The sequence below is a fragment of the Mesoplodon densirostris genome, chromosome 6, assembly GCF_025265405.1.
Source record: "Mesoplodon densirostris isolate mMesDen1 chromosome 6, mMesDen1 primary haplotype, whole genome shotgun sequence".
NCBI lineage: Eukaryota > Metazoa > Chordata > Mammalia > Artiodactyla > Ziphiidae > Mesoplodon > Mesoplodon densirostris.
Genome location: NC_082666.1, coordinates 63,190,479 through 63,218,454, shown reverse-complemented (window position 1 = coordinate 63,218,454; position 27,976 = coordinate 63,190,479). Strand labels below are relative to the sequence as shown.

The following is a 27,976-nucleotide window of genomic DNA, read 5'->3' as shown; positions in this document are numbered from 1 at the left end:
CCCTTAGGTATAAAAGAGTAGGGCTCTTTGGCAAATTTAAAGAAGAAAAAGGAGACTGTCAAGATGATGAGTCAGAAGCGCTAGGGAGAAAAGAAATGAATTTGGAGAGGTGGGCAAAGGCCAGATCTGGCTGGGCCTTTCAGGATGTATAAGAATTTGAGACATTTTTTTCAGAGACTGCCTAACTCCCTCATCTTGAGGCCCCAACTTGGACTGAATGTTCCACAACCACAACAGGTCTGATACAGTGGCAGGGAGATTCTGGTGTGGGAGGCATGGAGGAAGAGTAGAAGCAGCCTCTGTATGTTAGGAAGATGAGTAACTCGAGCTATGCCTTTAGAGCTACCATACCTGTACTAGAACACGTTGCTAATGAATAAACAGACCGTGGATATTTGAGTCCTTTGCCTAAGGCTCTTCCATGAAGAAAAATCATACTTTGAGGCATTATTTATACGTTCAGACTGCTTGCTAGCTAGCCAAGCACGCTGGGATAGTTCATTGAAAGAAAAACCTGAAAAATGAAAACATTTTACTCCTGAATCTCTCTCTTTGTGTGTGTGTGTGTGTGTGTGTGTGTGTGTGTGTGTGAGAGAGAGAGGGAGAGGGAAAGGGCGAGAGAGAGGGAGGGGGGAGATAGAGAGAAGGGCAGAGAAAGAGAGACAGAGAGACAGAGAGAGGGAGAGAGAGGAAATTCTGTCAGGGGGCTGACTTTAAAAGAATGGAGGATTACACACTTCACTGTTCAAGGGTGACAGAGAGAAAACGAGGCTGGCACCAAGCAGGAAGCCCAATCCTGTCTGAATAAAACACTGCACATTTATGCAATCCCTGGTACGCGATCTTTTATCACAAACTATTTTGATTGCAAAGAGAGAAAAGCGCTAAGTAAAAATTATTTACTCTGGGTCTATTATGAAAAGAACAGATTAGCTCCCTAACACTTCGTTCTTTTTGAAGGTGTATTTTCTACCTTCCCGGTATGATTTATATTAATGAGAGGTTTAAAACAGGTTTTAACTTAAGAATGATTGCTGATGGTGAAGTGAGTAATTATACACCTTCTGACAGGACACGTGAATGGCTCATACAAGGGAACTGCATAACATGCCAAGCTAATCCTCCCTGCATAAAAAGGGAGAATACTTTGCAAGCTGGTCGATTTTAAGCTCCAGTTAACAAAAACCCTTTTTGTTGGAGCCTAAAACAAGAATGGGTTAACAAAAGCAAGGAGGAAAAAAATCTCATTTTTTTCCCTTCTTCACAAAATATAGTATTACAGGAGTTAAAAGTTTTGAAAGGCCACGATGCGGCTGAAAGACCTGAGAAAGGGGCAAGGTCTGGGCCAACAACGACAAACTGAAAAGAAGGCAAGGAAAACCAGAACCTCTTATCAGTAGGGAACGTTATGATGTGATTCTAGTTTATTGTCGTTGGTGTTTAATTTTTTATTTTTAACGAGTTAAAGGTGTAGCGAGAGGGAAGGCGCCAACACTCTCTGGCTAGGTAGAGATGAAATGGGTTCATGGATGTTATAAAGGAAAAACCTTAAGCCATGGTGGGCGAGTCAACAGTGTGTGTACCATTTCTGCATGGCTGCATTTTTCTCATACAAGAGCCACTTCTGGACAATAACAAGACCCCTGAAGCATCTGCTTAGGGATTACGACCCGGCTACACTGAGAAATGCTCAGTTAACACAGAGCAGCCGTGGGCTTAACTCTGTGCGTGCCTGGCCTGCCCACCACCAAACACACAAAATGCACAGTGGTCCTAGATGCTCTCTGAAGAAGACACTCAGCTGTTGGCACCACTCACCCGCTCAGGGAAAGGCAAGGAAGAAATAAAAGCCACCACATTTACTCCACATAATGGGAATTGAGAAAAGGAAGACTGGAAGACAAAGGTTAGCAGGTGAAAGGAAGGAAGCCCAGAGGTCCATTGAATTTCTTAGAGGGCTAGGGATCAAGTCTTAGTATTATATTCTTTTCTAAGATGGACATCACCTTAGAAAATTTCAAATTAGAAATCTAACAGACTCCTTATACTCTTATGTCTCGTAAATGATTCATAGAATCCTATATTTTGACAAGTTCCTAAGATGAGTTGAACTATTCGTCCTACTTTACTTAAATATTTAGATGGATTCATTGGCCGCTGTGGTGTCTTCTGCACCTACAGGGAGCTATGATCACAGATATCAGGAATGCCCCCACCTACTTGCAGGGTCCCCAGACTCAGAGCCCAGGGGCTGCCAGGTCTCATCTAGCAAACTGACACGCCCAGCAGGACAGGTCAAGAGGGCAGGCCTGCCTCTGGTTCCTTCCTTCTGCTAACACATGCTGCATTTGCTCTTGACAGGACAGAGCAGAAAGTCTTCACTTTTTAAGAAAGCCAAGGCAAAGAACAGGAAGCTGAAGTTGTGGCATTTCCTAAACTAACTGTATTACTACTGCTCTTCAAAAGATCCTTTATACACATGTGGTTTAACCCTAAAGATAGTAAATCATGTTGAAATTGTGATATCCCCACAAATATAGCTTTAAAATACTCTTTCCAAATGCAAATAATAAGTAAATCATTTCCATTCCTTCATGGGTAACTGGAAACTGAAATTTCTAGATGTGGAGGAATTTCTCAGAAAGTGATCCCAAAATTTTCATGAAAAACATTTAACAATTTACCATAAAGAGGTTTGGTAAAGTTTGAGGTTCAGTATTCAGCTCTTTTGCTGTTATTCTTTAATATCTGTTTGCAAACTGCATATATTGCAAAGAGAGCCTATATACAAGGCAGAATTAACTAGTACTGTGAGCTGAAATATTTCAGTTTAATTAGAGTCCATCAATTTTGATCCGAAGTAATGAGCAGAGGACACTTTCATCATCATTAGCACTCATTCCAATACTCAAAAGGAAAACTGTTCTGAAATGTATGCATCTTCTTACATATATAAAGCATCTATTGATTATAATTACCAAAACAAAAGTCAAGGGCAATGCTTTCTTATTATGTTATACGTCAAGGAAAGATGCTTAGAGAACTTCTGTAACCCTTGGAAACACAGCACTGGAGCCTGGAGTCTTCTGACTCACTGACTCACTGTCAAACCTAGGAGGAATTATCCTTCAATAAAATGTCAGAGGATTACTCTCTAGATTGGATGGCAGAGAGATTTGAGTTCTCAGCATCAGAAACATTACAAAATGCATGTGCCAGAAAAGTACATGCAATAAAAGTACTGGGAACAAGAACCCATTAACTGCAACATGTAAGAGAGAAGCTACTGCTTGATGTAGCAGGATAAGAAGGAATGAGACTGGGGAGAAGAGGCATGCAGGGATATTATTAATCTATTTTTAAATTTTTGTTTCTTTATTCATACATTCATTTAAATTTTTTATTTAATTATTTTAAATCTTAGTCAAATAAACTTAAACAAAATTTTATTTCTTAAACTGGGTGATGCATGCAAGAGTTTGTTGAAACATTTATATTTTTGTATGTCTTAAATATTTCAAAATACATTTTTTAAGAAACTGAACCAAGGGAATTGGAATAGGAATAATGAGGTGAAATCACCAGATCAAAGAATTGTAGGGAAAAAAGTAGCTGCAAGGATGTACACTTGGTCTCTTTGAACAGACCAAGAACAACCTAATATTTTCAACTTTAAATCCTTTACTATAATCGGGGTTTAGATGTGGCAGTCTTAGTATGCAGGCCTTCATAACAGGTAGGAGCTTAAGAAATATATGTCTATAGATGATAATGATAATTTTACTCAAATAGGACATTACGGAGAATGTTAGATGATTGAAAATCAATATAAAGAACAAATACTATGTCAGAAAAAACAACTTCACGTATAGTGTAAGAGCCTCCAATGGAAACTTATAAGGAAGACTGGCAGACTGATTCTTTTGAGGAATTCCTAAAACAATGTTTTTGCAGATTTGCCTATTGAAGCTTTACCTTTACTGACCTTATTTTCAACCCTGAGCTCTCTCTGAGTCTTCATACATGCTGTTTCCTCTTCCTGGAATACCACTGCCCTTGCCCTGGTTAACTTTTGTTTTTTTTCTTTTTTTAACATCTTTATTGGAGTATAATTCCTTTATAATGGTGTGTTCGTTTCTGCTTTATAACAGAATGAATCAGCTATACATATACATATATCCCCATATCTCCTCCCTCTTGCATCTCCCTCCCAGCCTCCCCATCCCACCCCTCTAGGTGGACACAAAGCACCAAGCTGATCTCCCTGTGCTATGCGGCTGCTTCCCACTAGCTATCTATTTCACATTTGGTAGTGTATATATGTCCATGCCACTCTCTCACTTCATCCCAGCTTACCCTTCCCCCTCCCCGTGTCCTCAAGTCCATTCTCTATGTCTGCATCTTTATTCCTGTCCTGCCCCTAGGCTCTTCAGAACCATTTTTTAAATTCCATATATATGTGTTAGCATACGGTATTTGTTCTTCTCTTTCTGACTTACTTCATTCTGTATGACAGGCTCTAGGCCCATCCTCCTCACTACAAATAACTCAATTTTGTTTCTTTTTATGGCAGAGTAATATTCCATTGTATATATGTGCCACATCTTCTTTATCCATTCATCTGTCGATGGACACTTAGGTTGCTTTCATGTCCTGGCTATTGTAAATAGTGCTGCAGTGAACATTGTGGTGCATGACTCTTTTTGAATTATGGTTTTCTCAGGGTATATGCCCAGTAGTGGGATTGCTGGGTCATATAAAAATGTGGAATGCTTTACGAATTTGCATGTCATCCTTGCGCAGGGGCCATGCTAATCCTCTCTGTATCGTTCCAATTTTTTTAGTATATGTGCTGCTGAAGTGAGCACCCCTAGTTAACTTTTATTCTGGCCGCCTTCACTGATCTGGTGTATGCGTCTGTCTCTTTTTTGTCCCCATAAGATTCTATATTTCAACACCATAACTTTCCCCATACTTTCATCAGACTTGATTGACTGCCTCCCTATATCCATACCCTACAGTTACTTGAGGTACTAATTCCCATAAAGCCAAGAACTGTGTCAGTCTTCATCTTTGCATTTCCACTATCCATACTACTACTGAGTGGCTGGCTGAATGAACTCTGACTATTCTAAAATCTTTCCACTTTCTTCTTCAGTTTAAAGGATACACAGAATGCTCCATGTACAATATATTCATTCTCTAACACCAGGAAATATATAGGTATGTAAATCTATGTGCACATCAATATATATGATTGGCAGATGAAAAGTTACACAGAACAAATAACTTTCTTATACAGCTTGACTGATACATACTAAGGTATGTGTTGAACATTGAAAGCAGCTGTTGACACTAGTTTTTTAGGAAATAATCACTAAGTCTCTAGATTTTATTCCTTTAAATTCAAGCTCGGAAAAGTTAAAAAAAAAAAAAGATCTGGTGTTCATGGGATACTATTTAAAACTTGGGAGGCAGCCTGATAGAGTAGAATGCGTTCTGTATTTAGGAACTCAGTTCTGGACTGCTCCTTACCTAGCCTAGGTGATTCCTTTAGTGCCAAAGGCCTCAGGTTCCTTATCTGTAAATGATTAGATTAGATAACAAGGGCAACAACCAATATTTATACAGCTTTCACTTGATGACTTTGACATATGCTATCTCATCCTAAAAGACCCCTCTGGGTTTTCATGTGCTGTGATGTCAGTTTTACTCAAAACTATTATTTGGTTATACGCCATTTACCAAACTAAATCCAAGAAGTAAATTTGTTCAGATAATTAAATTCTTATTAAAAAAAAAAAAAGCACTGTTGTACTGCAATAGCTAGAATGACTTAAAATGTAATGTTGAATAACAATTAGGTGCTAAATCACCTTCAAAGAACCGACTACCTTTTGTTTTGCTGCTCACCGGAAGCATCACTGGGACCTGCCTGATAGTAAAGATCAAGGGGCTGGCTTTATTTGTCCACGGAGAAAGAAGCAGTCATCTCTGCAGGAAGGGTTCTGTCAGAAAGAGTGCCTGTCCCTACTAGACTGCACCACTTCTCCCCAAGGCTTGAACTTGAACTACTTAACTCTACAATACTCATAGAGTTTTTAATGTAATTACTACTGAAAGCTCAATGCATTTATTTAAACTCACATTAAAGAGTAAATGACTAATTTCCCCAAAGCAGGTTTTGATAGAAGACAGAAGTCAGCTCTGTGGGTGTCTGGCCTCTAGTATGAAGACTACACTGGGTATTTTTAAAATGCAAATTTAAAGCATAAAAATAATACCGTAGTAATCACTCTACCTCCATCTTGCATCCCTATAACAAAACTTCTTCCCAAAGATATACATATACATTATAGATAACAATTCTACATGGAACTGCTCACTAACAGCTAAAGTAAACTGGTATCCTTATGAATGTAAGGTTCTCTGTACTGCTGATTGTAGCTACTGCTTTTGAATTTATTTTCCAAAACTGACTGACCACAAAATAAAACCATCTCTTTACAACTTCTCTTTTTCTTTACGTTTGCAGTCTCCAGAGGAAGACTCCATAATTTCATCTTGAGAACTTGCTTGTCAGTAATCATTAGTGATGGAGACAGAAATTAAAATTGATTATTTGAATTCTACAAGCTGCTTAAGCTCGTAATTATCATAAAACTATGTTATACCCAAAATGCCCTCATCCTCTGGGAATGTGGGTGAGGGGCTTACATGAAATAGTGCATTTATGTTTCTCCAGGTTTAGGCCGATGTACGTAGAGTTGTATGGAAACTTAAAAACACATTCTTCTCGGCTGGACTAACCGAGGCAGGAAGTCACTATCCCCTCTTAGTAGACCAAACAATTCTCACTTCATTGCTAGAATTAAATTCCAGAGAATTTTTTGGATTCTATTTAATGAATGAGGATATATTTTTCATGTGGTGTCATTGTTTTACTACTTCCCATGTTTATTTGGACAGATTCAAGCACTGGGTAGGAAATGTATTGGTTGGCAACTTCAGTTTTGGAAGAGAAAGTAAACACATGCTGATTAGCAAACAGTAAACTCTACTGTGTTTAATTTTGGCTTCTCTTAAAAAAAAAAACAACACAAAAAAACCACTATTTGGTGTTGTGTTCCAAGTAGGAGCATTTGTCCCTAAGTTCTTTCCTAACCCCTTACTGGAGGGCTTCCAGAATTACTCTCATTTTTTTCCCTTCTTCCCCTAACACCAGTGGCAAACGCCAACATTATTTAAGAAAATACTTGTACATATGGTATCCTCCTAGCACAGATTTGCCATCCAGTTGAACAGTAGGGCCACTAACCCACACAAACTAAACTGCAAAATTATGAACTGCATAAACATAAACAATTATTTCCAGCTCTGATACATTCAAGGTAAAATCACACTTCAGGAAATCCCAGAAAGGCTATTGACTGAAAACGATCAGGTCTGAGAATTGAAGGTGGTAAATATGACAAAAAGCTAGAATTTCAAATGCTCTCTTTAGAGCCAACTTCTTTCATTTATCTCATTCGCTTGCTTTACTACGGCCGCCAAATTATCCTTCAAATTTAAGTTTATCCTTAAGCTTATCCTTAGCTCTCACCTCGTCTATCCTCAGAGGCTCATTACAAGCAATATCACCGAAAAAGGGTCCAGGAACAGCACATACACGGAAAATCCTCAGTATCTAAGATATATCCCTGCCCATCGGGCACAGGCTCTTTTCATTATTTCAGAGCTCCGTTTCATAAAAGAAAATTCATGTTTGATCTTTTATTCCTCATGATTAAAGCTCACTTACCATTATTCAACTTCCCATGATGCCTCTGAGGTATGCAAAATGTTGTTCCCCACTCATCAAATGGGAAAGCCAAGGCATCCAGAAGCTATATAACTTGTCAAATGGCCCAGCAGAAGAGGTAAGCGCCATCTCTATCAGGTCTACATTGTTTATTCAACAGGCATTATTATGAATCTGCCAGGTTCTGCATTGCGCTAGGTACTATACCTATGTTCTATTATGTTCTAGGCCCAGGCAAAAGAGTGCTAAATGATCGAAGTTCGAACCCACATGAGGCTAACAGCTGGTGGGGGTGAGAAGCCGTAAACCAGGAAACAGGTGAATATAAAATATGCCAGGGAGAGATAGGGCGAACAGTCAAGCAGAGTAAGGGAAAAAAGGCTTGGAGGAGGGAGCAATGGATGGAGTGGTGGGAGAAGGCCTTTCTGAGCATACCTCTGGATGAGGTGAGGGGGCAAGCCCTGCAATGATCTGGGGAGAAAGGCTTCCCAGCAGCAAGAACAGGGAGAGCAAAGTGCTGGAGGAGTGGCGAGAAGGCCAGCGCTGCGGATGCTAAGAGAGCAGGTGGAGTGTGACCTGGGCAGGAGAGGGAGGCAGGGGCCAGGGCTTACAGCCCCGGGAAGTCACCATGAGATGGGGAGACTGCAAACACAAATGAGACTAAGCTAGAGAGAAAGAACGAGGGTGATGAGTTTGATACATATACTCGTAATTAAAATGCACTGCATGAAAAAGAGGGGATGCTTCTCTCTGCCATCAGGTGGAGACTATATAAGCACAAACACACAGAATGGCCCCGGTCTGAATTTTTTACATGCTAGGAAACATTTTCACGCTGGCTGATCCCATCAAATACAAAGAAGTGGCTCAACAGCATCCAGTACCTAAGAGAGACCAAAAGCATTTCCTTCTGTAAAGCTCTGCAGCTGAGGGCTTACATCCGCCTGGTCCAATCAGTTCATTTCCAAACAAAGGTAGGAAATGGCTGCATCCTAGGATTTCATTGTGGGCTCATGAGTCAGTGCTTTGGAACTTGGTGTCTTTGGGAGTGAGTGTCTATTCTTCACGTCTCTTGCCACAGGGGGAAAAAGGTACAGATAAACAGTAACACAACTTCACCCTACTGAGATACGAATCTGTGGGCTTTTCCACCCCTTCTCAAAAATAAATGAATGAATGACCGAAATTCAGGTCCTTCTTGTTTTTTTCTTTCTCTCTCTCTTTTGTTTCCTAATTCCCAGCTCTCCCATGTGTTTCCTAAACAACATAAAGTCAACTGGTGGTGAAAGTACACCACATGGTAATTATTTAAAGGCTGTTATGTTAGACCATGAAGTTTAAAAGAAATTTGTATTCTATAAAAGTGACCAATAATGTATCCCATGACATAGGGATCTAAGAAATGAAAATTAAGAAATTTGTTGTAAGGAACAAAATGATTCCCCATAATTTAACCCAAAAGATTTGTGGTATTTTACTTTCAAAATGTTAGAACAGTAATTTAACTTTGAAAACTATTTTTTATAGAACAGTAGCAAAGAAAACAATATATAAATTCTAAGTGTAAAGTAAGCAAAGGAGAAAACAGTGTGTGTGTGTGTGTGTGTGTGTGTGTGTGTGTGTGTGTGTATTTTAGGAATATTATTCTAAATTAAAAAAGCTTCAGAGGTATACTTAACCTACAGGCTATTTTCTTCAGGAAAAAGTATATTATAGTAACAGCTGGATTGACACAGCACTCCCATTTCTGATGAAAGTTATAGAAGGAACTATGTACTGTATCTGATCTAATATTAGAAGTCACTTATTATCTATGATGGAAAAGGGAAAGAAAATAAGATGAGGAAGCAAGGTTTAAATGAGAATGAGAAAGGGGCCCCTGGTCTAACATAAATATATATAAGCATATCAATCCAAACATCAGCCAAATTAATTTATAACGATATCCTTGTGATCAATGTGACATAACGACAAGAAACTTACATGATTATACTGAGAAAGTTCAGAAACAGGATATTTCCATCTAAGCAAAGTAAAAATTATTTTCAGAACATTGGAGAAATCTGGTGTTTTCTACTCAGGCAGAATGGATTATGAAAACAATAAAAAGAATCTCCAGAGAGACAGAGTGAAAGGGTTTCTGTGTTAAGGAGAATATTACACTTCACTTTTCCAATGTGGAAATAAACTGAGAAAAATTGAGGGGCAAAGGTGAGAATGGAGAAAAATAAAATCACCAAAAAAAAGAAAAAAAGGAAAAATGTAATAATGAAACAGGACTATAGTTTTAGCTTATATTAGTTTTTGTCCTTCCATTAAAAATTATACCTTAAAGTTCATTCCTCTTGACTATATTGCCAATTTCTCAAATAATACACCGGTAAAGTTCCAAAATCTCATTAGACATATAAATTACATGTATAAAGGTTCTTGTATAGCCTGTGGAAACATTTTAAACTTCTTGTATAATATTATTTTCTTCAGCAAAATTGGGCCTAAAGTTTGGAAAAATTCCTAGAGAGTGAAACATCCCCCCGCCTTCTCTCTCTCTCTTTCTCTCTGGATAGTATCACCCTACTACATACCCAGCCATATATCTTTACACTACAATTTCCTACCTAGTCCCCTATCCATACATGTATAATGCTTCCATTTTGAAGCATATGGCTGGGGAGCCAAAAGAATTTAAATTGCCTTCAAAATGTGCATCGCATTATAAATGGTGTGAAAAAAGATCTCACTATTCAGCTCTCAACTTGGAGCATAAAGCAAAGAGGAAGCAACACAAGACTGCTTCAAACTTTATCCAAAAACTCAACAGCTTCACTTGTTTATAGAGGTACAAAAAGTATGCGACACAGTTTATAAAACAAGAATGGTGTACTGTATGCAAAAGTAAAGTTAAAAGCAAAGCATAGTAACAGCCCTATCTCGTTACAAACACTTGGCAGAGTGTCTAAAGTACCATGGTCAAAAACACGATACTGTCTGAGCTGAACTTCTGCCAGAAAGCACTCCCTAAGTCCAAGTCTCTTTAGCCATCATCACTACCTCATTTGGCAATCTCTCCCACGCCTCAGTTCATCTACTCAAAATTACGCCACAGAAACACAGAAAGCAGACAACCTCTCTGGCTATACAGGCTGTAAGTATCACAATGTGGTAGCACCGGCAAGTGACAGTGCAACATGCAGTTCTAAGGTTAGAAAGCCAGGACCATCTACACTGCATCCTCAAAGCTAAGTTACATATCAAGTTGAGCTGGGCTGTCTTAATTTCTGGTAATCCAGGGTTTCTTCCCTACTCTCACAGTAATTCCAAAGGGTCTTTCTGAATCACAGCAGCTGAGAAAGAAGGCACATGGTAAGAATACACTCAGGCACCAAATATATTTTAGGCAAGGAAGGAGCAAATGTATTCAGAAGTAACCTGCCATTTAACCATTCCAGGCAGAGCTTTTGAATAATTCCAGATCATCAAAGACTGCAACCCTAGCTATATATGCATGGCATACCAGGCAATACCAAGGCTAGGGAAATGTCAAGACTTAGGTAGTTAAGTAGATAAACAGAATATGTCAATATGGGCATCTACATCTATACTTGGCATTTATAACGAAAACCATGGCAATGTATAAGACAAAAGTACAAATGTGGCAATGAAAAGATAAGTGATGGGAGAGAAAGAGCTGCATGAATTATTAATATTCTTTGGGCATGGTAGAACTGGCTTCCAAATTTTTCTTTAATTCACTTTTCTCCTAGCATATTAAATAATTCAAAAACACAGATATTCTGATCTTAAGTTTACAGCTTGCCATATTTCCTAGAAAATAAACAATAATTAACAAATTTCATAGTTGTCCACCCCTACCCCCTTCTCTTCAAGAAACTTTATACTTTGAAATGTAGATACATAAACTACTTTTGGATCAGGGCTCACAAATATGTGTCCAAAGGAATAATATGTACAGGTTAGTCTGGTATATACCAGATGTAAGAAGAAGCAAATTCACAACCAGAAATATCAGTATTCAGCAGAAAAATATATTTTAAATTAAATCTCATTCTTCCTCTCCTTACAGATACAGAATCTAAGAAAACCAATCACAGGTATAATTTTTTTGACTTTTACCTGAAAAAGAAAAATTCAATTTGACTCATGAATCTAGGTTCCCTATATACATAAGGTTACAAAGATAATAAGATGGTCATTTATAAACTGGCTTCTCTGAGTGGGCCTCCTACCATATGCTGATATTCAACAAAAAGCATCTGTATGAAAAGACCAGAAAATTGCAAATGTAGAACTTACAAGGTAAACTAGGCAGAAAAAGGCTGCAAAGCCCAGGTCTTCATCAGATGCTTAACATGTTAAGCCTCGATTACCAAAAACTTTAAGAATTCTCAGTAAGCATAACTAGTGAGTCTTCACTTATTAAACCATTCTAAATGCAAAGTAAGCACATTACCTGCACATTGAAATAATTCATGTGTTCTTTTCTCGGATATTAGAACATGCATGAGAGTATTAAAAACAAACTACAAATCGCCCCTCTCTCTAGAAGTCTTAAGAGTCTAAAGTTTGCGTTGTATTTATCTTTTCCTACTCAAGCCTACAAGGATTTGGTCAGACTTATAGAAGTTATTAAGAAAAGTCCTGCAGGAAGAAATAGATCGAGGATTCAGATCACCCATGCCTAACCTTTTCAGGGCACCATGATCTCTCCCCTTGTGCTATACGTCAGAGATGTAGTGAAAGCCAAGTTTTAATTTAGAATTTAATAAAAATTGATTAAGCATCATGGAGCACAAACAAAGCTGCTCCATAAATCTTTCAGCCCTTTTTGTGCTAGGAAGAAAGCAAGCACTGTCTGCTGAAGCAGATGACAGATGCTGGCTTAAAGATAAGTATTATTTATACTTCTGTACCAGATTTCTTCTTATGCATATCTTATCATGCATGGGTATATGATCAACAAAGCAATGTTGTATCAGTCTGAGACATTCGAATGTACCCTGGCTCCATGGGAATGCGTTAAAGAGTTCAGGCCTAGGGTTCAATTAAACCAAGGTGGAGAGGGAAGAAAGTTTTGAAAGAAAACCAAATATCAAGATGGTTGTTATTTGAAATGTTCTTTCACACACAGGCTAATGAATATATATGCACTGAAAATAACTTTGTTCTGAACATATGCCTATGCATTTTAAATAAACGATGCATGTTGGAAAGATAAGAGGGTTTACCAAATCTAACCACATCAAGTTATCTCTATATTAAACTGCAGTTATTTGCACAGTATGTTGGTAAGAAGACAGCACCTTGAAAGAAATCCAGTACTTACATAAAGAGATCACGGATTTAACCAAGTTTGCGAATATTTTAGTCATCAAGTCTACAGTTTAAAAACTAAATCTCATTCTTTCTCTCTATATATACACAGAAACTATGAAAACTAATCACGTGATGAAAATTCCAGGAGGCTTTCTGACTTCTAACAGAGTGAGGATAGCCAATGATGGGAAAGAGCAGTAGAAGCTATTTGCGTTACCTTTTAAAAAAAGATCATATTCTGCATTATAAGGTGCTTGAAAGTGCAGAATCTGGCATGTGACTCCAAAACAAATGTAACTCAGAAAGAGAAGCCACCAGGTGGATAAAAAACAGCAATCACAGCTGTCTTGACCTTCCTTCTCTACCGCAATTCCTGACCCCTTCCAGGATCTAGATTAAGGATAGGCTTTCATTTTGTTGCTTTTTTTTTTTTTTTTTTTTTTTGAGGGAAGATAAACTGGACATAAATGAGTCTTCAAGTGCAGCCAGAAAATCAATCTATGGTTAGATTCACCTAATTAAGGTTCAAAAGTCAAACAAATTAACAAACTTGTGTTCATCCATTTCTCTATATGGTATCGTATTGTCCTTCATTTCCCTTACCATATTCCTTCTAACAGTCCTTTCTGAGAAATCTCAACCTCACCTCAGATGGCCTGAAAGCTGGAGATACTCACCCACTCAAAGGCCAGGAAACCACAAGTGCTAAGGCTCGGGTGAGAGTAATTGTCTGGGTGAGCCCAGAACAGAATCCTTGCTGCTCCAAGGTGTCCTGCACAAGGACTAGATGAAGCCACAGCTACAGCTGCAAACATACACCAATGCTTTAACCTGACACCAATAGCAAAAGTAAACTGTCTGGTTTCTTAGAAATTACTGTATAGATATCTCTTGAGAACTAGCAATGCACTAAAATAGAATACACAAATCAGTACTTTTATGTGGTAATACTAATCTATCACATGCAATAATTTTTCTTTCCTGAATTATATATGAAAAGACATCAATAAGAGTGCAGCAATTATGAGCAAATATTTTCAGGAATTACTATTGTGTACGTGTCTTAAGCATACAACGCTACATGAAATCACTAAACCACATAACTGCTAAAAATATCCAGGTTTCTCTTTCCAATTAAATAATGCCCTTTACTATACAAAAAGTCAGGTTGTAGGGGAAATGGTAGATAAGGGTTATTTTTAAATGACCTTACAACAGAAAACAGAGTTAAAATATATACCACATATGTATAACTGCATCACTTCGTTGTACACCTGAAACTAACACAATATTGTAAATCAACTATACTTTAAAATATGTACGTGTGTGTAGACGTATATGTGTATGTATGTGTGTGTGTGTGTGTGTGTGTGTGTGTGTATATATATATATATATACACACCATACACTAGTGCAAATTGGATGGATATATTTTCAATCAGCTGATTTAAATGATAGAAGTTCAAAAAAATGTAAATCATCCACTTATCCTCTCACCCAAGTAAGAGAGAAAGAATTACATGTCTTTTGAGTTAACGGGGATGACTACAGTTAAGTTTCTTTGTTTGTTTTTGTTTTTGTTTTAACATCTTTATTGGAGTATAATTCCTTTACAATGGTGTGTTAGTTTCTGCTTTATAACAAAGTGAATCAGTTATACATATACATATGTTCCCATATCTCTTCCCTCTTGCGTCTCCCTCCCTCCCACCTTCCCTAGGTGGTCACAAAGCACCGAGCTGATCTCCCTGTGCTATGTGGCTGCTTCCCACTAGCTATCTATTTTATATTTGGTACTGTATATATGTCCATGCCTCTCTCTCACTTTGTCACAGCTTACCCTTCCCCCTCCCCATATCCTCAAGTCCATTCTCTAGTAGGTCTGTGTCTTTATTCCCGTCATGCCCCTAGGTTCTTCATGACCTTTTTTTTTTTTTCTTAGATTCCATATACAGTTAAGTTTTGAAAAAACTTTAATCTCTATACTATCCTGCAGAATTCCTCCCTCCCAAAAGTAAAATAAAATAACTGCTTAGTATGCTCTGCAGTATTTGTAAGTTCGCAAAGCATGCCCAGTTCCAATACTCAGCTGTTTGGCCTTGGATAAATTATCCAACCTCTCAGTTTGAATTTGCAAGTCTGCTTAAGGATAACAGGCTTAAGGTTTGAATTAAATGAGATGTAGGAAAAGCATTTAGCAAAATACCCGGAACATAGCAAGCACGGAGAAAACAGTAAGTACTGTTATTATTATTCTTGCTGCTATTGTTCTTCTTACTATTAAAGAATTCATGATAAAACTCACTGGCCAGACAGGTCTAGCATGTGCCGCTTTTTTCATCTCTTTGATTCTAAGACATTGAGCTGTCCTGATTCTCCTCCTACTTCTGCGACTTCTCACTTCCATTCTCCTTTGTTAATCCCAGTGCTTCTACCATTTCCTTAAAAGTCAGCATTCCCCAAAGCTACATTCTTGGCCCACTTTCTCACCCTCTGCAGTGGCAATCAAACCCTTGGCTTCAAAGGTCTGAGATAACAACAAAGCTGTATTTTCATTTGTCTACCAGATATCACCACTTGGAATGTTCCTAAGTAACCAAAAAACCAAACTCATTCTCTCACCTCCAAATTTTGCACCTTTCATGCTCCTTGTCTCTGTTGAGGGAACTGACATTTACCAAGATGACCAAGTTAGAAACCTCAGAGTCATCCCCAATTCCTCTTCCTATACCCATAGCATGTCCCCCCTTTCTATTCCCACCAATGCAGCCTTTTCCATGTCCTTGCTTCTCTCCTGATTTTCACAGTAGCCCTAGTGCAGCTTGGTTGTTGTGTTCAACAAATATGAATAGAGCACCAACGATGTGCCAAGCACTGTCCAATTTGAATGCAAAATAGAACAGAACAAAACAAAACAGGAAAAAAAAACATACAAGCCCTTCTCTCAAGGTTCTTTGTGTCAAGTAGTGGGAGAGATCTGTAAACACATAATTATACTATGATGTTATACAAGCAATAATAGACCCACGTAAACTATAGAAGGAGGGCACAAGAGGGAGAGACTATTCTATTTGGATAGGTCAGGGACACCTTTAGTGTGGACACTGCTCCAGAACAATGTTTTGAGGGTGAATGGGAGTTTGGTGGGTACAGAAATAGAGGGAAAGGCATTCTACGTGGCAGAAACAACATGAGCTGGACCTCCAACTTTAGGCTCTCTAGCCTCCAAATCAACCTGTATATTTTAAAACTGTGCCTGGCCAAAGCCCAGGTCTAACTATGATACTTCCCCTTTTCCATAAGACCTTCCAGGGCTTTCCACTGTTTCTAGAATAAAATCCAGATGGGCAGGTAACTGAGGAACTCCAAATTCTGACTCAGTTAGCTGGGAGACAGCGTCCACTGGTCTCCATACCCCCTTCCTTGGGTACAGCAGGTTTTGTCATATAGGACTGTGTCCCAGCCATCAGATAGCCTCTCTGCCCTATATCTTGTGAAATCCCATTTATCCTGTGATACCAAGATTCACTTTTCTGAAGCCTTCCCCGCCCAGCTGACCCTGGATTATTTCTTCCCCTCAGTTTTCAGACCCTTTGTTAATACCTCTATTTCTATACATCTCACATCTGGCTTTGTAGAGTGAATACCCACATGTCCGTCACATCATTTTCTAGAATCTGTTGCTCTAACTAGGAACTTCAATGAGTAATTGAAAACCACTTTACCTCAAATTAATAAATAAGTATCAGGAAATACCCTAGGGACTTCCCTGGCAGTCCAGTGGTTAAGACTCCATGCTTCCACTGTAGGGGGCCCTGCATGCTGCACGGCGTGGCCAAAAAAAAAAAAAAAAAAAAAGGAAATATCCCATACCAAGCCCTCTTATTCAGTGCCGTTAACAGATGTAAAGGGTTAGAGGGACACAGCAATGCAGATGTGTGGTTCATATAAAACCACTAATATCCTACTGCCGTGGACTGAACTGGGTCTCCCCCAAATTCATATGTTAAAGCCCTGAACTCTGATGTGGCTATATATCAAGACAGGGCCTTTATGGACGTAATTAAGGTTAAATGGCATCATATGGGTGGGGCCCTGATATGACAGGATTAGTGTTCTTCCAAGAGGAGACCCTAGAGAGCTAGCTCTCACCCTCTGACACATGAGGACACAGCAAGAAGGCGGCCACCTGCAAGCCAGGCAGAGAGTTCTCACCAGAACCCGACCATACAGGCACCCTGATCTCTGACTTCCAGTCTCCAGAACTGTGAGAAAATAAGTATCTGTTGTTTAAGCCACTCAAGCTCTGGTATTTTGTTATGGCAGCAGGACCTAAGACACATACCCTAGTCAAAAGAACTTGAGCAATCCAGGATTAAACGGTGGGACTGATTTTTCAAATGTCTGGTATGATGCTCAGTATATATAACTTTTCAAGCAGACCAATTAATCTCCCAACAGTAACAGTTTTTGTCACCAATTTACAGACAGAGAAGACTAAGGGTGTGAGGCCTTCCATGAGTCATCCAATAATCCAGTGAGAGCCGGTGCCCATACTGGAACAGAATTCTAAAGTCCTGGCTTTCAAAACCTTGTCCTGGAAGAGAAGCCTACTCTACGTCCACAGAAAAATGTGCCAGTAATCTAGGCATAAGTGGCACGGCTCTGCACTGCCTCAGGCCTGGAGGGCTACCTGACACGGCCTGGGCACTGTTGCAGGGCAACATGACAATCGGGGATCTGATGCCTCCAAAGCATGGGCTTTGGAGTAGGAAAGCTGGGGGCTGAAGCCTGCCTCCACCACTGACTAGCTGTTTAGCTTCAAACCAGTTATACAATCTCACTAGATGTCAGTTTCCTAGTTTATTAAAGGAGGATTTTAATACTTACCTCGTAGGGTTATTGTGAATATCAGAAGTAAGATACAGAAGGATATAGCCCGCTGCCTGACATACGGTCAAGACAATACTTAGCAGGTACCAAGCCTCAATGTTACCTCATCAACAATTTCACTCCCACCTAAACTAAAAGCAAGAATAGGTGATTTACCTCTTCTTATCTATAGTGGGATTCCTGCCTATTTGTTTGTTTGGTTTGGGTGTTGACTGTACACCATTTACTACTTCCTGGTAGTAATAACAATAATTTTCCTCCAGGGGCCACTCATCCCCCCAGTCTGAGATCATGTCCCTTAGGTATCCTGCCTTCATCCCCCTAGCTCCAAGAGCATGCAGGCAAGTGGGCCTTGCCAATGACAATGCTGTACCAATTCAGTGACTGGCTCAGGGGGCTGGATGAGAGCCAGCCCAGGAACTTTTGCTGGAACTGTTGAGAAGGGATCACTTTCCTTCCCACTGGAGGTGCTCAGCTGATGGAAGGTAAACGTGCAGCTCTCCACCATGAAGGGGGAGCCTGCCCAAGAAGCAAGGTAACCAAGACAAGAGCGGCAGAAGGCAGTCAGAGAACCTTCCTTGTTACATCATCAGAGGACTTGAATCAAGCTATACCTGAGGATGCACTGAACTTTTCAGTTAACATCAGGCAGTAAATTCCCTTTCTCGCTTCAGTCTGTATGACTTCAGTTCCTGACACTTACAATTAATATACAACCTGAACGCCAGCAAGAATCTGACACTTTTCAGTGACCAAAAGGACCCCTGGAAGTAAACAGAGAGAAAAGTTAGGAAAGAGAGACAAAGCTACAGGCAGCATTTTTCAGGGAATGTCAATGGGTTATTACATACCTAAAAATGTTAGTTAAATTAGTGGATGAAACTACGGGAATGTCCATGTTAGTGTCAAGACAGCCTGAGACATTGGTTAACTTCTCATAACGTTTCAGTAGACAGGTTCTGGAAACCATGGGTATGCACTAAACTAGGCTGTCAGTGGCATTTTAATGACAGGGAAAAAAACCCATAGGATATCTTGAATTTAGTTCACTGAACTATAGCATTAATAATAATAGATAATTTTGTTAAATTCTCACTGTGTCAACCAAATGTTTCAAATTTAGTATTTCCAATCACATATAATATCTACTCTGGGGAGTATTATCCTCACTTTACTGATAAGGAAATTTAAGACTCAAAGAGCTTAAGTCTACTGAGCAAGTTGAAATAGTAAGTCGTGGAGCTGAGATTCAACCTCAGATCTAACTTCTTGATTTTCTTAAGTATTACCAAGAAATGGTATTACCCAGAAATTTCACTGGTATACAATAAGATCCCCTTGCTTTATGTCATTCTGCCATCATTTGCCTCTTCATCAAACTATTGACCGTAATTCTTCATTCTGTGTTTAGTTTTGTGATCATCTGATTAGAGACATCTTTGTCTCCCACTAGACTAGCAACTCCCTGAGTGCTGGGCAAGCACTGCTTTTGCTTTTCACTGTGTATTGCCTGGTGAAAGCAGATGCTAAGGTAAGTAATGTTTAAAAAAACAAAGGAGGGCTTCCCTGGTGGCGCAAGTGGTTGAGAGTCCGCCTGCCGATGCAGGGGATACGGGTTCGTGCCCCAGTCCAGGAGGATCCCACATGCCGCGGAGCGGCTGCGCCCGTGAGCCAAGGCCGCTGAGCCTGTGCGTCCGGAGCCTGTGCTCCGCAACGGGAGAGGCCACAACAGTGAGAGGCCCGCGTACCGCAAAAAAAAATAAATAAATTAAATAAATAAAATTAAAAAACAAAGGAGAGGGAAAAGAGAGGGAGGTGGGAGAAGAAAGGAAGGAGGAAGGGTAACCTACATCTCTGGACCACTCCTTCACCACCCCCAAGTCCATTCTTGGGGTAAATGAGGGCCTGGCGACTGTGATTCTGTCCCCACGCAAAGGGCTAGACAGACGCATCCCTGGACCATGAAGGAATAGCATCAGGAATGTCAAAGTCTTGTCAAAGTCTTGTGGGTATTTCCCCTGGCTCACCCCCCAAACCACACCCGGTAGGAACAAACGCACTCAAAGGTGTCACCTATTTGTAAACCCTTATTCAAAACCCCTGAGTCGCTTTCATCTTCTCTTGATAGGTCTTAGGGTGACAAGCCAAATCAAAAACTCACTAAAATGTTCCGTTAACTATGCACCTGAGAGGCTATCACTCTCAATGTTTAGCTCTGCCGTGGAGGAGGGTACGCGGGCCTCTCACTGTTGCGGCCTCTCCCGTTGCGGAGCACAGGCTCTGGACGCGCAGGCTCAGCGGCCATGGCTCACGGGCCCAGCTGCTCTGTGGCATGTGGGATCTTCCCGGACCGGGGCACGAACCCGTGTCCCCTGCATCGGCTGGCAGGCTCTCAACCACTGCGCCACCAGGGAAGCCCAGAGGAGGGTTCTTTTGAAGCTATGGCCTATGGAGCGTTATTGTGCTGGGGGAAGGGAGACAAGAGGTGTGGGGGACAGGAAGAGTTCATTGAACAATATCTGAGCACATGTTCTCTTTCCATTCCCTTTATATAAATTCTCTGACGGACAATAATGTCCCCAGGTGGCTAATGTCACAAACCTCCTAAACATGAGAGAGGCATTGTACCATTCCTCAAGTATGGCTTTTTGGAAGAAAAGATCAGAGTGGAGTCAGAATGAAAGCCTGGACCCAAGAGGAAGAAAGAAGTCCAGAAGCTCAGCTTCTGCCATTAAAACCCCCAAATGTGGACCAAGATACACAATATATCACTGGAACTGCACTCGCACGATAGGGCCACCACTGTTGCCATCTGACTATGTAAGGGAGTATTGAAGTCCCGTCACAGAACTTTGGTGGCTAAGAGAGACTGTCACAGTATCTGCAGAAAACAGTGTGCCTTAGGGAAAATACCAGTATAAAGCAAGATTAAACATAGCAAATTCATCACTGGGAGTACAACATATAGAATTATTTGATCAACCTGTTTAACTATCAATTGTATTTTAATTTAACTTTGTGAGAAAAGCAATAAAAGATACTAACGCATCACCTTTCCCAGAGAAAGATAAGCAGAAAAGCACCTTGAGAAGTCAGGTTTATCCCCAAAAAGGGGTCTCTTTGGACTAGGACACACTGACTGCAAGTACTTCCTTTCTTCTAGAATACTCTAATTATCAAGTTTTATTGGAAAGAACATGCATGGATCCATCGATCATACTAAATAAATAGTAAATGTTCAGAGTTTTTCAAAGGCTTCTCTTAGGTACTATCTATTTCCAAGGGATGGCTGAGATGCAAATCTAACTTTTTGCATAATTAAAAATGATGGAATTTTGTTTTAAAAAAACAAACTAGAAACTTCAAGGAAAACTCAACCACTTGGCATTCCTTTGAAACATACACATAAAGGGCTTTACAGAGCTCCTCCTTGCCTATAGGTGTTTGTTGTGCAAGACAGGAATTCCGTGTGCAAGAACTGAACGAGGAATTGGAACCTTCCCTCCAAAGTTGTACCTAATTGCTTGCCAGGATATATGGACAGCAGCTAAAGAGTTAATCTTTAGCAACTCTGCTCAAAAATCCTAATGGCAGACTGCCCATCATTCTTTTAGACAGAGCTTGTCAGGAAAACTAGGGCAGCTTGTCCAGCTCAGCAGTCAACTGATTACTAGTGAACTCAATGGGGCTCCCAGCCAACCCCTGAGATTGCTGCCAGACCCTTGGGTATTCAAAGGCCAAGTTCCAATGTGGTTTACTTTGCCAGAATCACATGATGTCAGTGCTATTTTCTTCTGACCAGACTAACCAGTCATTCAGGTTCCTGCGAATGGTATCAGTGAGCGAGGCCGGCACTTCACTGGTAGAGGTCACAGAGACACGGAGGTGCTGGGCCTTGTCACCAGGGCCCAGGGGCCTCCGGAGCCTCCCGTGCAAGGGCAGCTGATCCGTTTGTCAGTCCCAGCGACCCAGATCCTGCACAGCATCCTGTGCCCCAGAGTCCACTCCACGACCAGGAATGACTCAGGCTCCCTGGACAGGGGACACTTAGAGCCGAAAAACAAACAGGTCCAACTTTTATAAATAACCAGCTGGGTAGGAAAACAATAGAAAACAGGCCTTGGCTTTCACTCCTCTTACATTATTTGAGGTTTAATAGGCGAGCTGCACAAACTCTGTGGGATTTAGTCAGCTTTATCCACATGTGCCCACATTCCCTACACGGTAGTAAGGCATTAATTAATTTTTACATCTATCTGGAGATGTTTCCGTTGCTACAGGATTTGCAAGAGCGCGTGCATCCAAGGGGTAGCCAGTTTTTAAAACTGTGGTTACCCTTATCTCTCAAAAAGAGAAACCATTTCACTCCCCAAAACACAAGGCAGAGAAATAAAAATGAGACCCACTTTTTAACCTTTCCTTCCTCTAGGAGAAAGTATAAGTGTCAGGAAGAGTAAAAGGGCTGGTATAGCCTGTGGACTTCCCTTTCAAAGTCTGGAATTTATTTCCCAATGCTTAAAGTACCCTAAACTATTTCCAGTTTTCCTCTTCATTATTTCTTTCTTAGGGCACTGTGAGACCGATTTATGATGAATTCATTTTAAAAACTCATTTTTAAAGAGGTTAAGTCTTGAAAATATTTTAAAAGTTAAAAATATTACACAAAGATTTTCTATTTTATCATGATATTTAGCTTTTTTTTTATTTAGCTTTTTCCATCCTTTCCCTTTCCTGTTGGTAAATAAAGCACTGAAACTGCTGAGAAAAAATATGCACTAATGTAAGAATTATGACCATTTTTAAACATCTACCATTTTTAAAACAAAACAGAAACTGCTTCAGTTTTAACATGCAAAAGAAAAATAAAGAAAGATAATAATTCCATTAACTGTACTATTAGCATTAAAGACAGTACATGTTTGATGAATGAATGAGTGAACGAATTTTCTATTATTCACTAATGGGTACATTCTTACTAAAAATTACCTTGGGGAAGCCTCTGAACAAAGTGACTGAGAAGATGATTATGAAGACAAGGTGTCTTAAGGTTTACTAATGGACCCTGCCATATTCCTTTCTGCCACAGCTTTGTTGTGGAGGTGGGCGGCAGTGGACGGCCTATCCATCTCCTTGCAGCAAAAGACTGCACCCATGACAACCACCTGTATTAAATCCAGGTAAACCTTTACAATCAAACGTCAATCTGTCAAGGAAGTTGCTCAGTAAGAAAAGACTGGAGAGGGAGGGTGAGAGGGAGACGGGAAGGAAGATCCTTAGGACAGAAGGAAGGAAAAGAGACCCCCCCAAAATTATTTTTACATCAATGCTTCATAACTTTCATTTATTCCATCCATGAAAAAAGTTTAAGGAGATTGGCAACAACTTCAAAATCAATGTGATCACCACTTATTCAATCAAAATCAGGTGCTATAGTTATCTTTCCCTGATGGTTATAGCTCATCTTTGACTATTCAACTTGTCTTTTGTCCTGGTCTTTCATTTCCTTCTCAGATGCATCATCATAGTATACCTCTAACATAACATCTTTAATGAACTAACAAATGTTTGAAAGAGAGAAGCTTGCTAGATACAAGTTCTTTGGTGCAAAGGGACTAAGCAGTCACCACCAATTAGATTATAGCTGGATAATTTGACAGTTCTCAAGATGACTGTTTCAAGGAAGGCTGGAAATGTACAAAGAGAGAACAGCCTGTATGTGTGTCACGTGTGCTTTTCTCTGACTAGGACAATACGCCCCAAAAAATCCCAGAAGGAAAACAGAAAGGGAAATTCTGATCCTTTTGACAGTGAAGAAATAACACACAAATAAAATGTTTTAAGTCAAGTTGTCTGAAATTCTTTTTTGAGAATAAGTAATATCCTGGGAGCTGCCTCCAGATCTTTTTGAGGAGTTAGTACAGTAAGTACATATAGCTCAGGCCAAAGTTCAAAGCTCCCCATGAGGTAACCACACTTTATTTTTTCCCATATGGCCCCTGCTGCCCCATGCATTAAGTTCTGTATTCCAGCCACACTGCATAACTGCTCCTGCATTTTCCTGCCCTTTGACTTTTCCTCATGCTGTTCACCTGGTCTAAATGCTGCCCACACACTTGCAAAACCCATGTCTTGAGATCAATTAAAAATACCACCTCTCTGGGTGTGGAGAAAAGGCAACCCTCCTATACTGTTGGTGGGAATGTAAATTGGTGCAGCCACTACAGAAAACAGAATGGAGGTTCCTTAAAAAACGAGAGTTACCATATGATCCAGCATTCCCACTCCAGGGCATATATCTGGAGAAAACTCTAATTCGAAAGGATACACGCACCCCAGTGTTCATAACAGCATTATTTACAATAGCCAAGACACAGAAGCAACCTATATGTCCATCGACAGGTGAATGGATAAAGAAGATGTGGTATGGATATATACAATGGAATACTACTCAACCATAAAAAAGAATGGCATAATGCCATTTGCAGCAACATGGATGGACCTAGAGATTATCATACTAAGTGAAGTAAGTCAGACAGAGAAAGACAAATATCATAAGATATCACATATATAGAATCTAAAAAAATGATACAAATGAACTTATTTACAAAACAGACTCACAGACATAGAAAACAAATTTATGGTTACCAAAGGGGAAAGGGATGAGGGAGTGATAAATTAGGAGTTTGGGATTAGCAGATACAAACTACTATATACAAAATAGATAAACAACACGGACCTACTATACCGCCCAGGGAACTAGACTCAATATCTTGTAATAAACTATAATGGAAAAGAAACAAAAAAACACCACCTCTCCATAAGATGTTCCCTTCTCCCCCACAACCAGCGGAGACTCTCTACTGCATCTCAGTAGCTCCCACATTTATACTTCTCTTAAAGGCCAACACGATAGGGGTTTACATTACTTGCTGATCTACCTCTTCCACCCAACACAGCATATAAGCATGGAGACGTCCACCCTCAGGGACTTGCACTCTGATAATTGCTGATTGGAAGTGAACTGATGAGGCTCATTTATTTTACTGGACTCCAGTGCATCAGTTCTCTAATAGCAGCCCAAAGGCCATCCACTCATCCAAAAGCCAACCTGCTGAAATACCAGTGTTTATAGTAACACACAGGTATCTGAGCTAAATAATTGAGTTATCAAAAGCTTATTAATGTCTCACCAAGAACAGAATTGGAATAAGTTACGTTTTCCTTTTTTTTTTTTTTTTTTAATGTTGTTTGGTTGGCATTCTGTGTGCATGTGTGTGTAGGTGTGTGACATGTACGTGTATATGTGTCTGTTAACAGGCAGGGGCTAGAGGGCTAAGTGATAACATTGATCTTTTACCCCTCTTCAGTGAACTTGAGACAAAAACATTGTTACAACCCTCAAATCATTAGCATATGAAAGGACCGACCTTGTTTCCAAATTTGAAATGAAATAAACTTGGCTGAACCAGGAGTCAACTCCTGGGTACTTTGTGTTCTGCAGCTGCAAAAGAATCTTGCGGAATGTGGTGACCATTCTGCCCCTAACAAATTAATGGCATATCCTTAGTGTAAAACCACATGGGGACTAAATCTCAATGGTAATACATACCAATGACTTTGAGCAACTAACCTTGCCTTGTTTTACTCTTCTCATGAAATGAACATGTGGGCAGTGACTGGGGTGGGGGTGGGAGGCGATAACCTTCATGTTAACCAAGCATGATCTAAACATGCAGGGCATACCAGGCAGAAGTGGTAAGAATCTAATATAATTAATGTGGACACGGATGTGCTCTGATTTCTTTAAAATACTTTAAGGGTAGTAACAGATTAACCCTCCTAACATCCTTTAAAAGAGAACAAAAATTATGATTCACTTTTACTGATGAAACAGTGGAGGGTAGAGAAGTTGCACAAGGTCACTAAAAATTAACTTTAAACAATTCAGTTCATTGATGAGTCTTGGCGTGCTTTGTAGAGCACTTAATAGACTATGAGGATGTCACACATGAGAAATGATCAAATGATGGTCTGACTGCCTTTCCAAAACCTCAAGTTCGACTCTATCCTGTTCAAGGTAGCTCCAGATTCCAGGGACTCTTTAGTCTCCCACCTCCACCCCAAGTCACGCTAATAAGGAAGTAGTGAACGACACAGATTCTGGAATCAAAGTACCTCGTCTACACCCACCACTCATCAGCTGTGTGATCTTGGAAAGTACCTTGATGTTTCTCTCATACGTAAATGGAAGGTAATAATGGTACCTGCAGCCATATGGCTGTTGTGAGAATAAAATGAAACGTGTTATGTAGCTTCTGTTGTACCCAAACCATTCATTTTGAACTACCTTTTCCAGAAGCCTCAAACCAACAAAAATACCCATCAAACTCCAGAGAGGTTGAATCTGAGGGTAACAAAATTCTTACTGAATTCCTGGTCTTAACGATCTGGGTTTTCATCTTTCATCTCCCACTAAAATGCAGTTACAGAGGGAAACAATGTGGTAAAAAATGTATGAACCACATACTCATTGTGCATATTTAGAAATAAATACATGTCCTTCAAAATTTTAACTAGACAAGCTCCCCTCCTTAAGAAAGAAAATCTTTTCTTTAGTCCACACGCCCAATTTCATTGCTATAAATCAAGAAGAAAACATACCAGGAGAATGGGATAGAAGGAAAAGAGAAAGACTCATAGAAAGATACAGAGAAACAGAAAGAAAGAAAGGAAGATGAGTGAAATATAATATTCATATTCCTGCCTTGGGTCCACTAACTTCCCAAAAGAAAGAGTATGTGCCATACCATTAACACAGTTTAGAAGCACTAGACTGTTGGCAGCCACAGTTACAGAACCACGAGAATCAAGGTTACTTAATTGTCATGAGCTCATAAATTGGACCCAAGGTGACGAGAACAGTTGGGTGAGAGGGATCTGAGTTGAGGGTGACTTGCTCCAACATGGTACACATTACAGAGACCCTCTTCCAGTGCTGACAAGATAGACAGCCTTCTCAGGCTCACTTCCAGACCTGCCTTCTAAAGAGAACCAGGAACTAACTAAGCTCCCACGGCTTGGTCTGACCTGGCTTTGCCTCTACCCCAGTTCTGAGGAGATTCTGCTCTACCTCATCGGAACTGAGCAGAGCTGAGAGCACCTAGAGGAAGAGCCCAACTCCTAACAGAGCCTCAGTCACTTGTAGGGATGAGGCAGTTTTTCCTAATGGTTTAAGCACTCCAAAGCCAGACTGCCCTGGTTCTAAACCTGACTGGGACACCTACTAGTTGTTTGGCCTTGAGCAAGTCAGTTCTATACAAAGCCTCAGGTTCCTCACCTATACAATGGGAATCAATGCAAGGTCACTGCAAATAGTAAATGAGATGATACACGTGTATAACGGAGGCCAGTCCCAGAAGGTCGTGGACACGAGGTGACTGCTGTGCCTTATTCCAGCTACTGCACAGCTGCAAAAGCGTGTGAGACACGGGAGGTGGCTCTCTCACACGCTGGACATGAGACTGTGAATGCCCCAGGCTGGCAAAATCCAGCATCCCCAGTGCCTCACTCGGGGTTAAATGAACAAGGAAGAAAACCTCAAAAATCTTTTAGTCATAAAGAGATAATTCCAGGGATGACGTCTACAGAGCACCGTCTATGGTGTCTTTGTCTGAATTTATTAATACACATACGCAGAATTATTTGTCACAGTGCTAGAGAAAGATAAGATTTTTTTTTAAGGGACAATGGCTTTTTTAGAGAATTATATCACTATCTCCTATAATTAGGTTTTGTTTAATGCAACCGAGTAAACTGTCTGAAAAGTGTGGCCTTTTTTCCCCCCTCCATTTACGTTTTTAGTGGCGGTGGCTGTTGTTGTCAAGCATCTTGAGTGCTTTTTTATTGACATAGTAAGCTGTAAAAGAACCTCTTTGATGACTCATTTTA

The 27,976-nt window shown here is 40.0% G+C and overlaps 1 protein-coding gene and 1 non-coding gene across 7 annotated transcripts in view; both read right to left on the bottom strand.

The window, feature by feature from the left end:
* The window catches only part of NFIB (nuclear factor I B), a 233,444-nt gene that overhangs the window by 150,433 nt on the left and 55,035 nt on the right, over window positions 1–27,976 (bottom strand). The window lies entirely within an intron of this gene.
* On the bottom strand, window positions 4,759–4,868 carry LOC132492856 (U6 spliceosomal RNA). The gene has a single exon (XR_009532911.1). It is a non-coding gene; the product is annotated as a U6 spliceosomal RNA (small nuclear RNA).